We start from the raw sequence: 13401 nt of genomic DNA on the forward strand, positions 1-13401 counted from the left end.
ACAGGCAAAAAAAGCCTTAATTAACGGCGACAAAAAATTACAAATGCTTTACCACAATTTCTTGACTCAGAATCAATTGCTTTCTCCCACAGTGGGGGATACGGCGATTCATTGTTACGTAAACGTGGGACTTCAAGCGGACGGCAGTGCCGACCTCCTTGGTAGCGGATCTCGAGGCCAATTAAGGAAACCTTTCACGCCGAAAGGGTGGAGTCTTGGCAGTTGACTTCCTTCCATTTACTTTGTTTTCTTGCTCCGCTTACGTAGGACTACGTGCTAATTAAAAAAAAAGTTAGTCCGCATCAATTCTCCTGAACCTAGATCTCTAAAACTATTTACCTCCCACGACGTTAATGCTCGCGACCCGTATCACTTCCTGCGGCATAAGGTCGCTGTGAAAAATAAAAATAAAGGCCTGCTGTCACCGGTTAACCATATCTCCCACGAAATACGATCGAGCGCTGAAAAAGGTCCTCTCACCTTGTTATCACCTCGCCGGCGAGAGGCCGGCTACAGTGGTTCGCGGAGATGCTATCTATGGCCGTACACGTGCCGTCTGTGTTCCCTCTTTCTCTCTTCCTCCCCTCGTTCCAGTCGCGTTCCATACAGTGTATGCAAATGCGGCCACTCGCGCCTCGCCCTCTGCTAGCTTAATAAAGCAGTGCGGAGTGCAGTATGTAACCTGCGCGCGCGCGCGCCTGTAATTGTCGTCCTGCAGTTCGGAACGCGTGCAAAAAAGCGGGGCTTACGGCCTTGCTCCTAATGAGTGCGAGGGAGAGGAGGGGCTGAAGCCGCTGCTTTTCTGCCGGCGTCCGGCCGTTTTGCCGGCCACACGGCAGGTGTCCTCACCCGTTTCGATGCTGGTGGACAGTGGTGGCGGCGGTCCGGTCGTGGGGGCCCGAGGCGAGGTCCCCTTCTCGGACGCCCCGGAGCCACGAGCGCGCGCGCACACGTTCGAGTTGTGAGAGAAAACGGCGCAAATGGGGGTGGCGCCGAACGGACGCAGCCGCGAGGGTGGCCCCAATGCCGATCGTCATGATAAGCCACCCGGCGGAGTGTGTAAAACGCGAAATGCGCCGAGGCGCGCGCGTGGCGCAAGCCTGCGCCGATCGCACGCTAGGAAGACTATAGACCCCTGCACTTCGCCTCTCACAAAAATGTTGTTGCCTTCTCGAAGCTGCGGCTTGCGTTATACGATCAGGCTGACGTAGTTCGCAACGATCCCTTCTTACTTTCAACAGATTTTGCCTTTGTTCTTGTCGGCTCGCATGAATTCACGCTCTCACTACCTCCGGAATCGGCTACTCCGTCCGACGTATGATAAAATGTAAACACAAACTCAGGAACGGAATCTTTAGTGCGAGATACGGCACCAGCAGGAGCCCACCTCAAGAGGCCATTGACGCGCGACAGACGCCTTGGATTGGCCGTGGATTTAGTGTGTTGCCTGTTGCCCGATTGTTGCAGTTGGTCGGTCAAGGCGCCACCCATGCAACTGTTTTGAAAACGAACGGCGTTAGAAATATGGTCGCCGATTAGTTGACACGTTTAGCTTCCATTGCGAGCGTGTGTTTGGCGAGTGGAAGCACAACAGCGACAGACCGAGCGGGGTATCACCGACTCTATTTACTGCATGCCGCACCTGTTATGTGCATGAAATTGGGTTAGCCTTGCCCGTCTTGCCCGTGCTTGCGTCACGTTCAGGAATACTATTGCCATCATCGGCAATACGTTTCGCAAGAATTCTATGGCGGCGCTCAATGTTTCGCGTCAATCGCGGTACTCGTCCCACGAAGCGCTCATGGCGTACAACAATGCCTTGCGACTTCCGCTGCTTGCCACGATGCTGATGCGGTAAACAGAGATCAATTTTGTTTGTTCCATTTTTTTTTTGCAAAATGTCGCAGCCCACAATATTTAGTAGCGGCAAAACGGTAGTAATTCGCACTGTATAGGCAAGGGAGAGCTCAGCACAATTTTCTCTGGTGTGGTGTCGTCGCTCGAGTCTGTGCCATCTTTCAATCAGAGTAGTGAGCCTTTGGGACTGCAACTGAAGCGCTCCGATGCTGTGGGCAACAGAGACACCGTCACACGTCTAACATTTAAGTTGCAAGAGCATTCAGCACCGCGATGGTTGATATCGCATGTGGGCATAGAGAGATCCTACGCGAAGATGTCAGCCAAGAGTCCTTGCGCTAGGAAAGCGCTATACAGTAGATTACGGTAACAGATCCTGTAGAGCATTATTCTGTGCAGAACATTCAAGTTCACGCTGAGAGTGAGAAGGCTATTCGCTAGATTCTGCAGCAAAACCTTTGCTGAACCAACGACAATTCAACGACTACAAGTTCAAGAAGCTGGACAAGCCGGAATGAATTAACTATGTAAAAGCTGGTTCTTCGTGCACTGTGGATTGCTAAGTGATTTCAAGGGTGCAGAAGTGACTTCTATGGTAAAGTAATTCAGATGAATTTCGAAGCCACTTGTCTCGCGGGTGCAAACATGAAGGGAAAGATGGTTTTCGGAACGATTAAAAAAAAGAAATCCGCCACAATATAGTTAAAGGCCATTCAGCATGCATACGATATTTGGAAGGTTTACCATTAAGGCATCATCGCTCTTTGTCCCTCAATTGGCGTCGCTCACAGCCTTCTCGCGTTTTAGGCGCACTTGCGCATAGCAGTATAGGCATCAAGCATGTTTCCCAAGGTACACTGTTCCAACGAGACTGTGATGACCTGCACTGTGGGCCCTACTCGCATCTATAGCGCCTATAGCCTTATACCGTGTAGTCGGGCTGAACAATGGCATAGGCTTAACCTGGGTAATATTCGCGCGATCACGCATTTTCACTGCGAGAGACTTTGTGTAGCGCACGTGATGTCCTACGAAAGAGAAGAATACAATCGAAAACAACGTCTAGAAATTGTGGCTAAGAGTTGTAGAGACCTTGTTCCAATCTCAATCATGCTCAATGATGTAAACAAAACGCTTGCATCAGTCCCACGATATCGGCAGTGTGCGAACACCGCGATTATACGTGCTTGCCAACTGGATGACCTTCAGGTTCGTGTCGACATTCAGCACACATAGGTTACGGGCGCTGAACAATACGTGTTGCGGATACGCTGTTATACATCAGATACAGGCGTTTGCCTCACCAATCATAAGTGGTCAGGCAACAAGGGTGGTTTGTTTTCGGGGCGTGAGCTGGAATCGGCGCGTATAAAAATGAAAAAGACTAAGAAAAAAAAAGACGCGTCTTTTGCTTCAGCTTTACCTTGTTCGCTGCCAGAGCGTGAATGGGTTGCATAGCTGCGCTATTCATCGCAAACAGTGCAGTAGATATAGCCGCTTTTCGCGCACGCCGTTAAATGTTAATGCCGCCACTAGACCGCGCCCTATGCAGCGCGCTTGCAACGCCCCGGTTCCCGTGTGCACGTGCCTACCCAGGTTACTCTACAGCGGCTCCATCAAAGCCGTCTGGAGCTGCGGTCATCCGTTGAGGAATGTTTCGAAACATCTCATCAGGGGAAAACAGCGAGGGCGGGCAAGCCGGAGATATCAGCGTCTGTATCTTCTACTTTTACAGTCATTGCATGATATTCTCCAGCCTAGCCTGTGTTAAGTTCGCAAGGGAACACAATAAACCTGGAACTGCCTGGGAACAAACGCGTCGAAAATGAAAGCACCGGACAATGGCGAAAGTGTTGCGATGGGAATGCTCTTACTTCGCTCCCCCATCCGTTCCTTTAAGTGTGAGCGATAACAAATAGAACGACGCAAAACGCACACGTTGAAAGAAAACAGAAATAATCACCGTGTGCTGCACCGCGATCGCATTGTTTTTCATTGCTACAAGTGCGATCAAAATCGGGCCTATATATTCTGCTTTTCTCGAAGCAACGTGAACTCTTATTGCAATGTTGACATCATAGATAACTGCTAAAAAATAAAACTTCCCCACTGCTGGCTGGCCAATCGCTCCACGCGGGTTAGCATCCTTCGTTTCTCTTTTCACTTTTCTCTGTCGCAAATCGTGTGCTATGAAGCATATTGGTGCCCATTCTTTTCTGTGTGCTGATATTGGTTGCATGAAGATCAGCACAAGGTTCCACCCTAAAATGTAAAAAGAAGCTAAGAATTTTTATTGTTCTTGTGCAATAAATGCAGGCACATCACTCAGCAGCACCAAGCTGGAGCAAGGAGAACGCAAATATAAGTAAAAATTCTTGTTGCGCTGCCTATGGCTTGTCATTTCTTTGAAGAAAAAAGCTTTGCCGCGAAAGGAGGACATCGAAACAGGAATGTTTGTCGCACTACGTATCATTTCGCAGCACTGCAGTCCAGCGCAAAAGCGGGTGTCAGTCACTAAGAAACAAAGATAAAAATATCAAAATCGTTTAAATGCGTGAATGAATAAATTTGATCCAATAAATATTGTATCCATGACCATTGTGCTTAAAGGCGTTAGACTTTGCTGCACCAGTTGTACTACTCGTTTAGTTATTAATGGCCAACTTTTCGGACCCGTTTCTATTTGCTCATCAGTAAAACAAGGATGCCCGATGTCCTCTCTACTACTCGCCGTTTACCTGGAACCGCTATGCTTAAGCGTAATTCAGTCGAGGTACATCCATGGCTTCTATATACTGGCTAATGAAGTAAAAGTCTTAGCTTATGCAGATGATCTAGCGTTCTTCTGCACGGATAAGTCCAGTGTTGAAAAGGCCGTATAGACAATAGAAGAATTTGGCAGCGTATCAGGAGCACGACTGAACTCCTCAAAAAGTTTAGGCTTATGGTTTGGCTCATGGTGCTATACACCAGAACAGTTTGCAGGCGTTAAGTGGAGTGATGTCCCGCCAGAGTATCCCGGCGTGCCGCTAGACGCATATAAATTAAGCTCACACTATTGGAAAGAACAAGTTTCGGCCCTGCAAAGTTACGCCCAAGCATACGTTCCACACCGACTTTCTATTTTTGAGAAAGCCGGGGCCTGCAAGAAGTTCTAGGCAACAAAAAATTAGTATGTATTGCAAGTTATTCATCGTGCTAGGCTATACATCCAACGCTTTCGCCGGATCTTAGCAACTTTCGTATGGTCTTTAACTTTTGAGCCCATGAGGCGCGACAATATTTTTAGGCCTGTTAGTGAAGGTGGGCTGGGCTTAGTACATCTTTATGTGCGGCAAATAGTGTCTCGTTTCTTCTTTTTTCGCGATACTTCGCATCTAATAATTCGGTCATACATGCAAGTCGCATTGTTAATGTGTTACCTGATTTAGTTGTTTCTTCAAATGTTTCTTCGCGTTTATGCTTGTGGGGCTTCACGCAGGAAGTTTACTTGACGGTTCGTTTCCTGACAGTTCGGTTTTCCACTGAATATTTGTATTCTGTGTCGCGCAAAACGTTGTACAAAGATTTACTGTGCATGCTATTTCCGCGTCCATTTTACCGATAACTATACATTAAATGGCCAGGCCACGATGTACTAAAGCGAGTTCGCAAAATGTATTTATCCCCTTGTTGCAAAACATTCTTTTATAAACTTCATAGCGAAACCATACCGGTAAAAACATGGCTAAAAACGAAGGGTATCTTTGTCTCTTCTGTTAACTGTCGCCTTTGTGATGTACCAGAGACAATTGAACATTGTTTTATTAGCTGCACCAACGCCATCCTATTTTGGGATGTCTTCCAACGGACTTTAAAGCAAGACTTTGAGATTAACGCTCATACTGTGCGATACCTGCTGCCAACCTCTGATAATAGTGCACCTTTCGATATGTTTTTTCTCATGGGAATGCACAGTTTGTGGAAAACGCGAATGATGGACCGAAGCGCCGAAACGGTGGTACCTACAAGGGTACATTTTATCCAAATGACCCTACACCTAAAACATGTTTATGATGGGCTCGATATACAACCGGACTGGTACCCTATTTTGGCGAGGGCCTTATCCTTGCCACCCTTCTAAAGTGAAACCAACGTTTCTACTCACAGTATGAACACTGCCTTTTCTGTGTGTGACTTTCATTGTGCCTGCCATCATCTGACTATGGAGAACTGGTGAATGTCGGGTTCAATACTACTATAATAAATACCACGAAAGAAAGAAAAAGAAATAAACCATGTCCTTCGGGACGGAAAGATATAAAGAGCGGAATAGCAGATACCTTATTGTCATATTTTTCTTATTCGTGTGATGACGTGGCCGAAATGGAAACTTCAGGTACAGCATTGGTACCATAGTTTCTTTTTTACCAGCACAGGGCCACGGCTACCTGGAATAGGGTGGTCGCCCACCTTTGCGCTTAAGCAGCTTGGTCTCCGTAATAAAGTTTATTTACTCACTTGGCGTTTTACGTACCGTCAATCTTAATGTGCGCCGCGTCCAACGTAAGATGTTTTTTTTTTGTTTAGAACATTGCTTATTTTAATCCAAATTTATTTACCTTTTATTTGTAATATTCTTTTTTAAATGGTATTTATTGGAGCCCCACTACACCATAGGAGCAGCAGCCGGCTTCGCCACTATACTGGTGCCTTCTAGAAGCATAACAAGAGACAGCCAGTTACGAATCCGGCCTATCGCGAATAGGTTTTACGTAAGCGATGTTTTCTGCAAGTTGCACGAGAGCAGTCACCGTTTCTTCTTGTGAAATGCAGTAACGAGCACAGGCACCCGCCTATGAGCCCTTATTTGCACACAGCGGTGTGTAGCCGTGCGTTCACCCTTACCGCACTTCTTCGTGGAAATTTACCGCGTGCAGTCGAAGGCTTTGGCTAGGCGGCATCAATTACGTTCCCACTCTTTTTATCTTTCTCGACGTGCTGCGTCGACCTTGTTGCGGGGCGTTGCTAACTCCCCGCGGCCTCTGTTCACTGTCTCTACGAAGCCTGCTTCTTCTAATCCTGTCGATTCTGCTCAAACCTATATCGTTATTAGCGGAAGTACCTGTGGTTATAACGGCTAGAAAAGTACAGTGCTCCGGAAGCCACAGATGGCATCAGCTAATTAGATTTCGAAATTAACGGTCGTATCCACAGCTAACAACGGACCGTTATTGCCTGGCGTCTTTACCTTAGCCAGACTGTACGCTAACTGATTCGCCGATTAACAACTAACCGCGCTTATTTTCGAGACACCTCTAGGAGGGGAGTTTTCGGTTTGATGACGTCTCATCTGATTCGCGAAGAGGTATTTTTTTTTTTAAATTTTTTAAACGTAAGCGTACCTTTGTGTTTTACAGTGTTCCGTTCATTCCGATGGCTCCTATGATGTGTTCCCACTGCCTGTAACCGCCTGAAATTGGATTATGGGATTACGCTGGTACAGGGCTATAGCTTGATGAAAAAAGAAGATGGTTTCGTTCATGTTAAGAATAAATAGAATTCGTGTTGAATTCGATCATACGAAGATTGTGACATAGTTGAGGAAACCAAATTATATGCTTGACTTGCTCTGAGTGAACGCTAGAACTAATGGTCATTGACCTGTGTACAATGCAAAAAAAAAAAAACCATCTGTTCGGCAGCATTGGAAAACTGACCGCCTCTAGAAATCCGGCAGGAAATGCTGAGGAAAACTCTTTCACCTGTTGCTTGTATGCACAAAAAAAAAAAGCATTTTTTTCTCTTCCTTCTTTTTTTTCTACACTTTTTTGGCAAAAAAATAAGATAATAAATCCTGCTCGCTTCGACCTGTATTTATTTTTTGTCTTTCTGCAATGTTCGCGCGCGGTCTGTAACGGGCAGGAAATATTAGCCCCCTTTTTTTTCTTCTTGTAGTGCTGGAATTCGAAGGACACTGCACTGGCACATGGCCGAGCCTGTGAGCGTGATGCAGTAATCTGCAGTGCCCTATTTATTCAAGTGTCTCTCTAATGGACCGCGCCGTGTGCAGTCATTTGTGATGTGTTGCATAATAAATTACTTCTAATCTTAGGCGGAATGTCGGTAAATAGACGTTCTGAGCACATGGGCTTTAAATTGTTTAATTTATGTCTTACGCAAGCAGCGCGACCGGTGCTCCATTTGCGTGGCTGCACGAATGACTCGCACGCAGCCCCGACTAAGCTCAGGCATAACGTGCACGATGTGAAAGTGCAAAAGTTAAACACCCCTAACAGCAGACATTTCTTGTGTGCTTTGGGGAATGGTCTCCGCAAATTATTTCGGACGCATCGCATTTAATCTTTGTTATTCCGCTGGCACGACTCCACGCATTTGGGAGAGAAACTGAAACTGAAACGGCCCATCTTTTGGTAAGATAAGAAAAAGGGAATTAAGTGGGGGGATATAGCAAGTTCCTCATTTAGACGAAACTTTCTAACAAGGAAGTTGGGAAACTTCTCAAATATTGTCATTGTGCCCGTGTTGCTTACGTAGCCCGTATAGCTGGCGTGTTTATGTTTCGCTAGCTCCGAAGGGCAACCGATTCACCGGTGACTTTCGCGACGTATGCACAACCTGCAGATGAATAATTCCGCCAGCAGCATAAGGTTGCCGACGTAGCCTTCTGTTACTTTCTCCAGCAGTTGAGTAACTTATATGAATGGAGTGCGTGCACTGTCGTTCTAGCAAAATGTTTACTTTGTGCACCTTAATCCAGATCCTTTTTTTAAACGTAGTATTTTTGTTAGGGCACCCATTATTTATATTCTTCACTCTATATTGCGTGACAAAAAAAAAGTGTGGTGTCTTTAATAGAAACAGCGAATTTCACTTGGCTGCTGCCGTCGCATGCTACTCGATGCTGAGGGAATGTTGAAACGACGCCCGCATGAGAAGCACATATGCACGCTTAACCAACAATTACTGCGCAAGCATCAAAAGTGTTTCGTTCCGTACGCAACTATTGCTGAAAAATAGACCGACTGAATGACTAGATTGACTGTGACTCAGTGACTGAGTGGCTGGCTCGCTGTACAATTCGCTCGCTCGCTCGCTCACTCACTCACTCACTCACTCACTCACTCACTCACTCACTCACTCACTCACTCACTCACTCACTCACTCACTCACTCACTCACTCACTCACTCACTCACTCACTCACTCACTCACTCATATACTTTGTCGTGCAGACAATTAAACAAAAAATATCAATGAAGCCCGTGATTGGTACAATATGTATACAGAAAGATGCACCAAAACAAGACAACTAATGTGTTCTTTTACGTATTGCAGGTACGAATGATTTGACGATGAGAGAGAGAGAGAGAAGGGATGCATAGAAAGGCAGGGAGGTTAACCAGAGGTAGTTCCGGTTGGCTACCCTGCAAGGGGGGGAAGAGTAGGCGGATAAAAAGAGAAAGGAAGTGGAAGGGGGAGAGCTTTGGGTTGACGCCACAGAGGGTGCTAGCTGGAGAAGTCACGCGGCTTGCGAAGAAAGTGCCAAACGGCTGAACCAGTGCCTGTATCGCCAGTGATTCAGTGCAGGGGTCCTTTGGTAGGGATTGGGACTAACCATCAACTTTATGTTTCCCACTTTCGGGGGAATACAAGTAAATGCAACAGAGGAAGCTTGAGCTTCATTCCTTGCTGGGCCCAAAGAGGGCGGGGGTGACATTGTCGCAGTTCGCTTTCGTGTGCTCTGACTGCTGATGCCTTATATGGCAGCTAAAGTTGCACCTAACTTCTCTATGCCGTGGCTCCTTAGTGCTGGAAGAGCCTACCAGTCGAAACGAGACATCAGGAAAAAAAGAAAATCAGCGGTGCACAGTAAAATACTTCGTCTCATGCTAACTACACGGACGTCTGCGCATATGACATTATGTTTCTTTGATTATTGTAATTGTATTTTGTGTGGGTTTCTTCTTAACCTGTAGACCTTTGTATAGCGTCGTGTCAATTCTCTTTTATTTTTCTCTACGCGTCCTTGCAGCGGCCAAGCTTGGCACATTTGGCGGTAAGTAAAGAAGCAGAACCTTTACCATTGCCTTTTCAACGAGTGCCTCTGAAAAGCCTTCGCCACGCCATTTTTTTCTCCCAAAGCCTTACGCTAATCTAAACTAGTATTGTGGGAGAGCATTCCCCTTGAAAAGCTCATATCTTTTTCATTAGCACCGATAAGTGTTCCAATTGAAGAGGTGAACTGGGGCGTATGTAGGGCTTCAGCCTTTAAGTTATTTTCATTCAGTGAGTACCAAGTGCACCGCGTGCCACTACGACAGACGCTGTACAGTTTCTCTCTCTCGCTCTCTCTTTTGAGCACCTGCGCGAGCCCATGTTTTTATATCTCCAAATTGAGACCGGGATACGCCGTGCTCCTATCAAAAGCAAAAGTGTGTGTTCGCACGCTGCATATTCAAAGCTCGCGTGGCCTTCGTGCATGAGTAAAAACATGCTCACGCATCTGCGCATTGGCGAACGCATGCTTTTATTAATTGAAAGATTAGAACCTGTGATTTAACGTGCCAAAACAATGATCTGATTGTGTGGCTCGCCGTAGTGGGCGCTCCGCATTGATTTTTAACACCTGGAGCTCTTTAACATGGACCCAATGCACGGTGCACGGGTGGTATTGCATTCCTCGCCCATCGGAATGCGGCTGCCGCAGTCGCAGGCGCAGAACAAATGGAGATAGCCGATATTTTAGTTTACATTAAGAGAAAAAAATTGGAGCTGGACAGGCCATGTAATGCGTAGGGTAGACAACCGGTACAGCATAAGAGTTGCTGAATTGGCGCCAAGTGAAGGGACGGGAAGCGCCAGTCAAGGACGACAGAAAATTAGATGGAGGGATGAAACTAGGAAATTTCCAGGCGCGAGTTAGAATTAGCTAGCCCAAGCCAGGAGTAATTGGAGATCGCTGGGAGAGTCCTTCGTCCTGCAGTAGACATAAAAAAATGAAGATGATGATGATGATGATGATGATGATGATGATGATGAAAAGCCACAGGCAAAGAAGCAAATGAAAGCACATGGGCAATCAGCTGTGGTTGAAATCGAAATTTAGAAAATAATGAGGAAAAGAAAGAATGAACGTGGACGAAAGGATAACACGGATATTTTTAAATTTTATTTTTTATTTAACAATACTGCTGTCTTTCTTTAGGAAGCCAAGGAAGAAGCAATAAATACCTAATGGTACATGTGTAATTTAGAACCACATGTATTTTGATAACTTTCTAATGATATTTCCGCTCTGCTTAAGTAGTCTTCGCTGGTTTACCTAAGATATCCTAGAACATATGTTTTGTTTATCCTTCTTTCATTGCAGTCTCCCTCTACCCGTGGAAGCAATGTGAAGAGCCCTATCAGCCTTATTCGCAATGAGCACGTTGTTCTCTAGCACTTTTACATGGCGCCATCCATCGTGAAGGTGCCGTGCAGAAGACTTATTTTTGTCAGTGGCGGCTTCTACAGGCGACGACCGGAGCGCGACCTCCGAGATCGCACGTGTACGTGCCGGTGCAATCTCTGAGGCCACGATCGGAGCCATGCCTTCTCCAATACGTGTTCTTGTCGTAGCAGCTAGTTTGTGTTTTTAGAGTAATATACATAACACATTCCAGCGCTTCAAGTGTCTTCCGTCGATTTTTCTTTACGTAGCATGAGGCGAACTTGCACCTCCCGTAGGAGGTTGCGAATCAACATTTCTTGCACTCACCATGTCACTTTTCAGTGGCATCCAAGTCACTGCTGTGCCATAGGTATCGACCACGCCAGCGACTGCCAACGACAGAACACAGTGAAACTGACACTATTGTCAAGAGGACAGATACAGCTAAAAAACACCGCTGGATTGCAAGATGCATCGTCTTCTTCTTCTTGAACACGGCAAGTGCTTAAAACAACCGATTGCACCAGCTGGAGTCCTCGGTCTGCCTTAGCATCCAATCTTGACTGCCGACGTGAGGCTACTCTGCTTCGTCGGCTATGACCAAGAATATCTTTTACGTGTTCTTTAGCTTCCCGTTTTAGAATAGCCGATAAGTAATTCGATGTTGCTAATTGGGACCCTTTGTGTGATCTTGAACGGGTTGGATCATGTGCCTGTAAGCTCGGTGTCCATTTCCTTCTTGTCTCTCTACCTCTTATTCCCCCTGTGCACGGTAGCGAAACCGATTTTGTTTTCTGGTTAACCTCCCTGCTTTTTTTTCCTTCTTTCTACCTCTCCACTAAAATCTAGTATATGCTGCCGTCTCCTTGCTTTTTGCATATGGTAGCAGAAGGGGCAAGACCAATCACACCTCTCCTCCCCTTCGGGCATGCAGTGCTCGATACACCCGTTCTCGTTCCATTGCCGAAGCTAAGCAGCACTGGAGTCGGCCATTTCTTGGGAAGAAATCAACCTGGTATCGCCCCTGCGCACGGCTCATGACGCTACAGCAGGGGATTCCCCCCACCCCCACCCTTGGCTACCATACCCCCTCTTTGTCCTATTAACTTAGTGCTTGTGCCACGACACAGTTTTTAATAAAGCTCCTTGCTGCGCGCCACTTCAGGTATCTATGCCAGAGCGGGCTGCCCACAGGGGCAGTAAGGGAAGGCCTCTTTCACAGTGAATATTTATGTTGCCGTATTGCTTCTTTTTCTTTTGTCCATTCGTTGACGTTCTTGTTCATCGAAAGCAGAAATAAGACAACGCCCTCTCCTGAGTACGGCAGGTCCACAAGGTCACGTTGTCTGCAGGCCGAAGGCGATTCTAATGCTGGGACGAAACATAACGTTGTCCCCGCGCCGACATTGCCTTTCTTGATTTCTTTCATTTTCTTTTTGCTTGTGCGGGTTTCTGCGAAGTTTCAGATAACTACCACTCGGCGAGTGTCCGCCTCTGTCGAGCAAGACATACATTTTGCGTGTGTGTCGAGCGCTCTGCCACAAGTTCGTTTCGAATACTAATGGCCCGTCGTTAAATCACACGCTGCGCTGGCGGCGAGGAATTCATTCGCGCCAACCCAACTGCTTGACTTGGTCCAGTCTCCAGGGCATAACAGTTGACCAGGCGGGTGATATCGCTTTCAAAGTGACAACTCATATTCCAGCTTGGCAAAAAAACTAGAAAGATTAAGCAACGTTTGTACACGCCAACAGACTGGGTTGGTGCGACATCTCTTTGTGCTTCCGTGCTGTTCAGTGTCTGACCTAATTTAATTACGACGCCAACAAGTGGCGTTATCTGTGTGACTGCACGACAAGGCTGAAAGCAGACCCACTAGGCTGGATACGCTGGCCGCGGCGTGTCTTTCGCAGGTGTGGCCGGCACGTATACAAAGCTACTCCGAATTTGCGGTATCGCAGAACCAGCTTCGCGTTGAGAGAATCGGTAAACCGTCGATAAGCTTTTTAGATGTTTATAATCAGAAAGGGTGGCGGAGCGTGCACTGTATCTACTACAAGGACAAACGATAGTGTTTCGAAGCGTTGAGAAGGATTCGGCTCCCCAAAAT

The sequence above is a fragment of the Dermacentor andersoni genome, chromosome 4 (genome assembly GCF_023375885.2).
Source record: "Dermacentor andersoni chromosome 4, qqDerAnde1_hic_scaffold, whole genome shotgun sequence".
NCBI lineage: Eukaryota > Metazoa > Arthropoda > Arachnida > Ixodida > Ixodidae > Dermacentor > Dermacentor andersoni.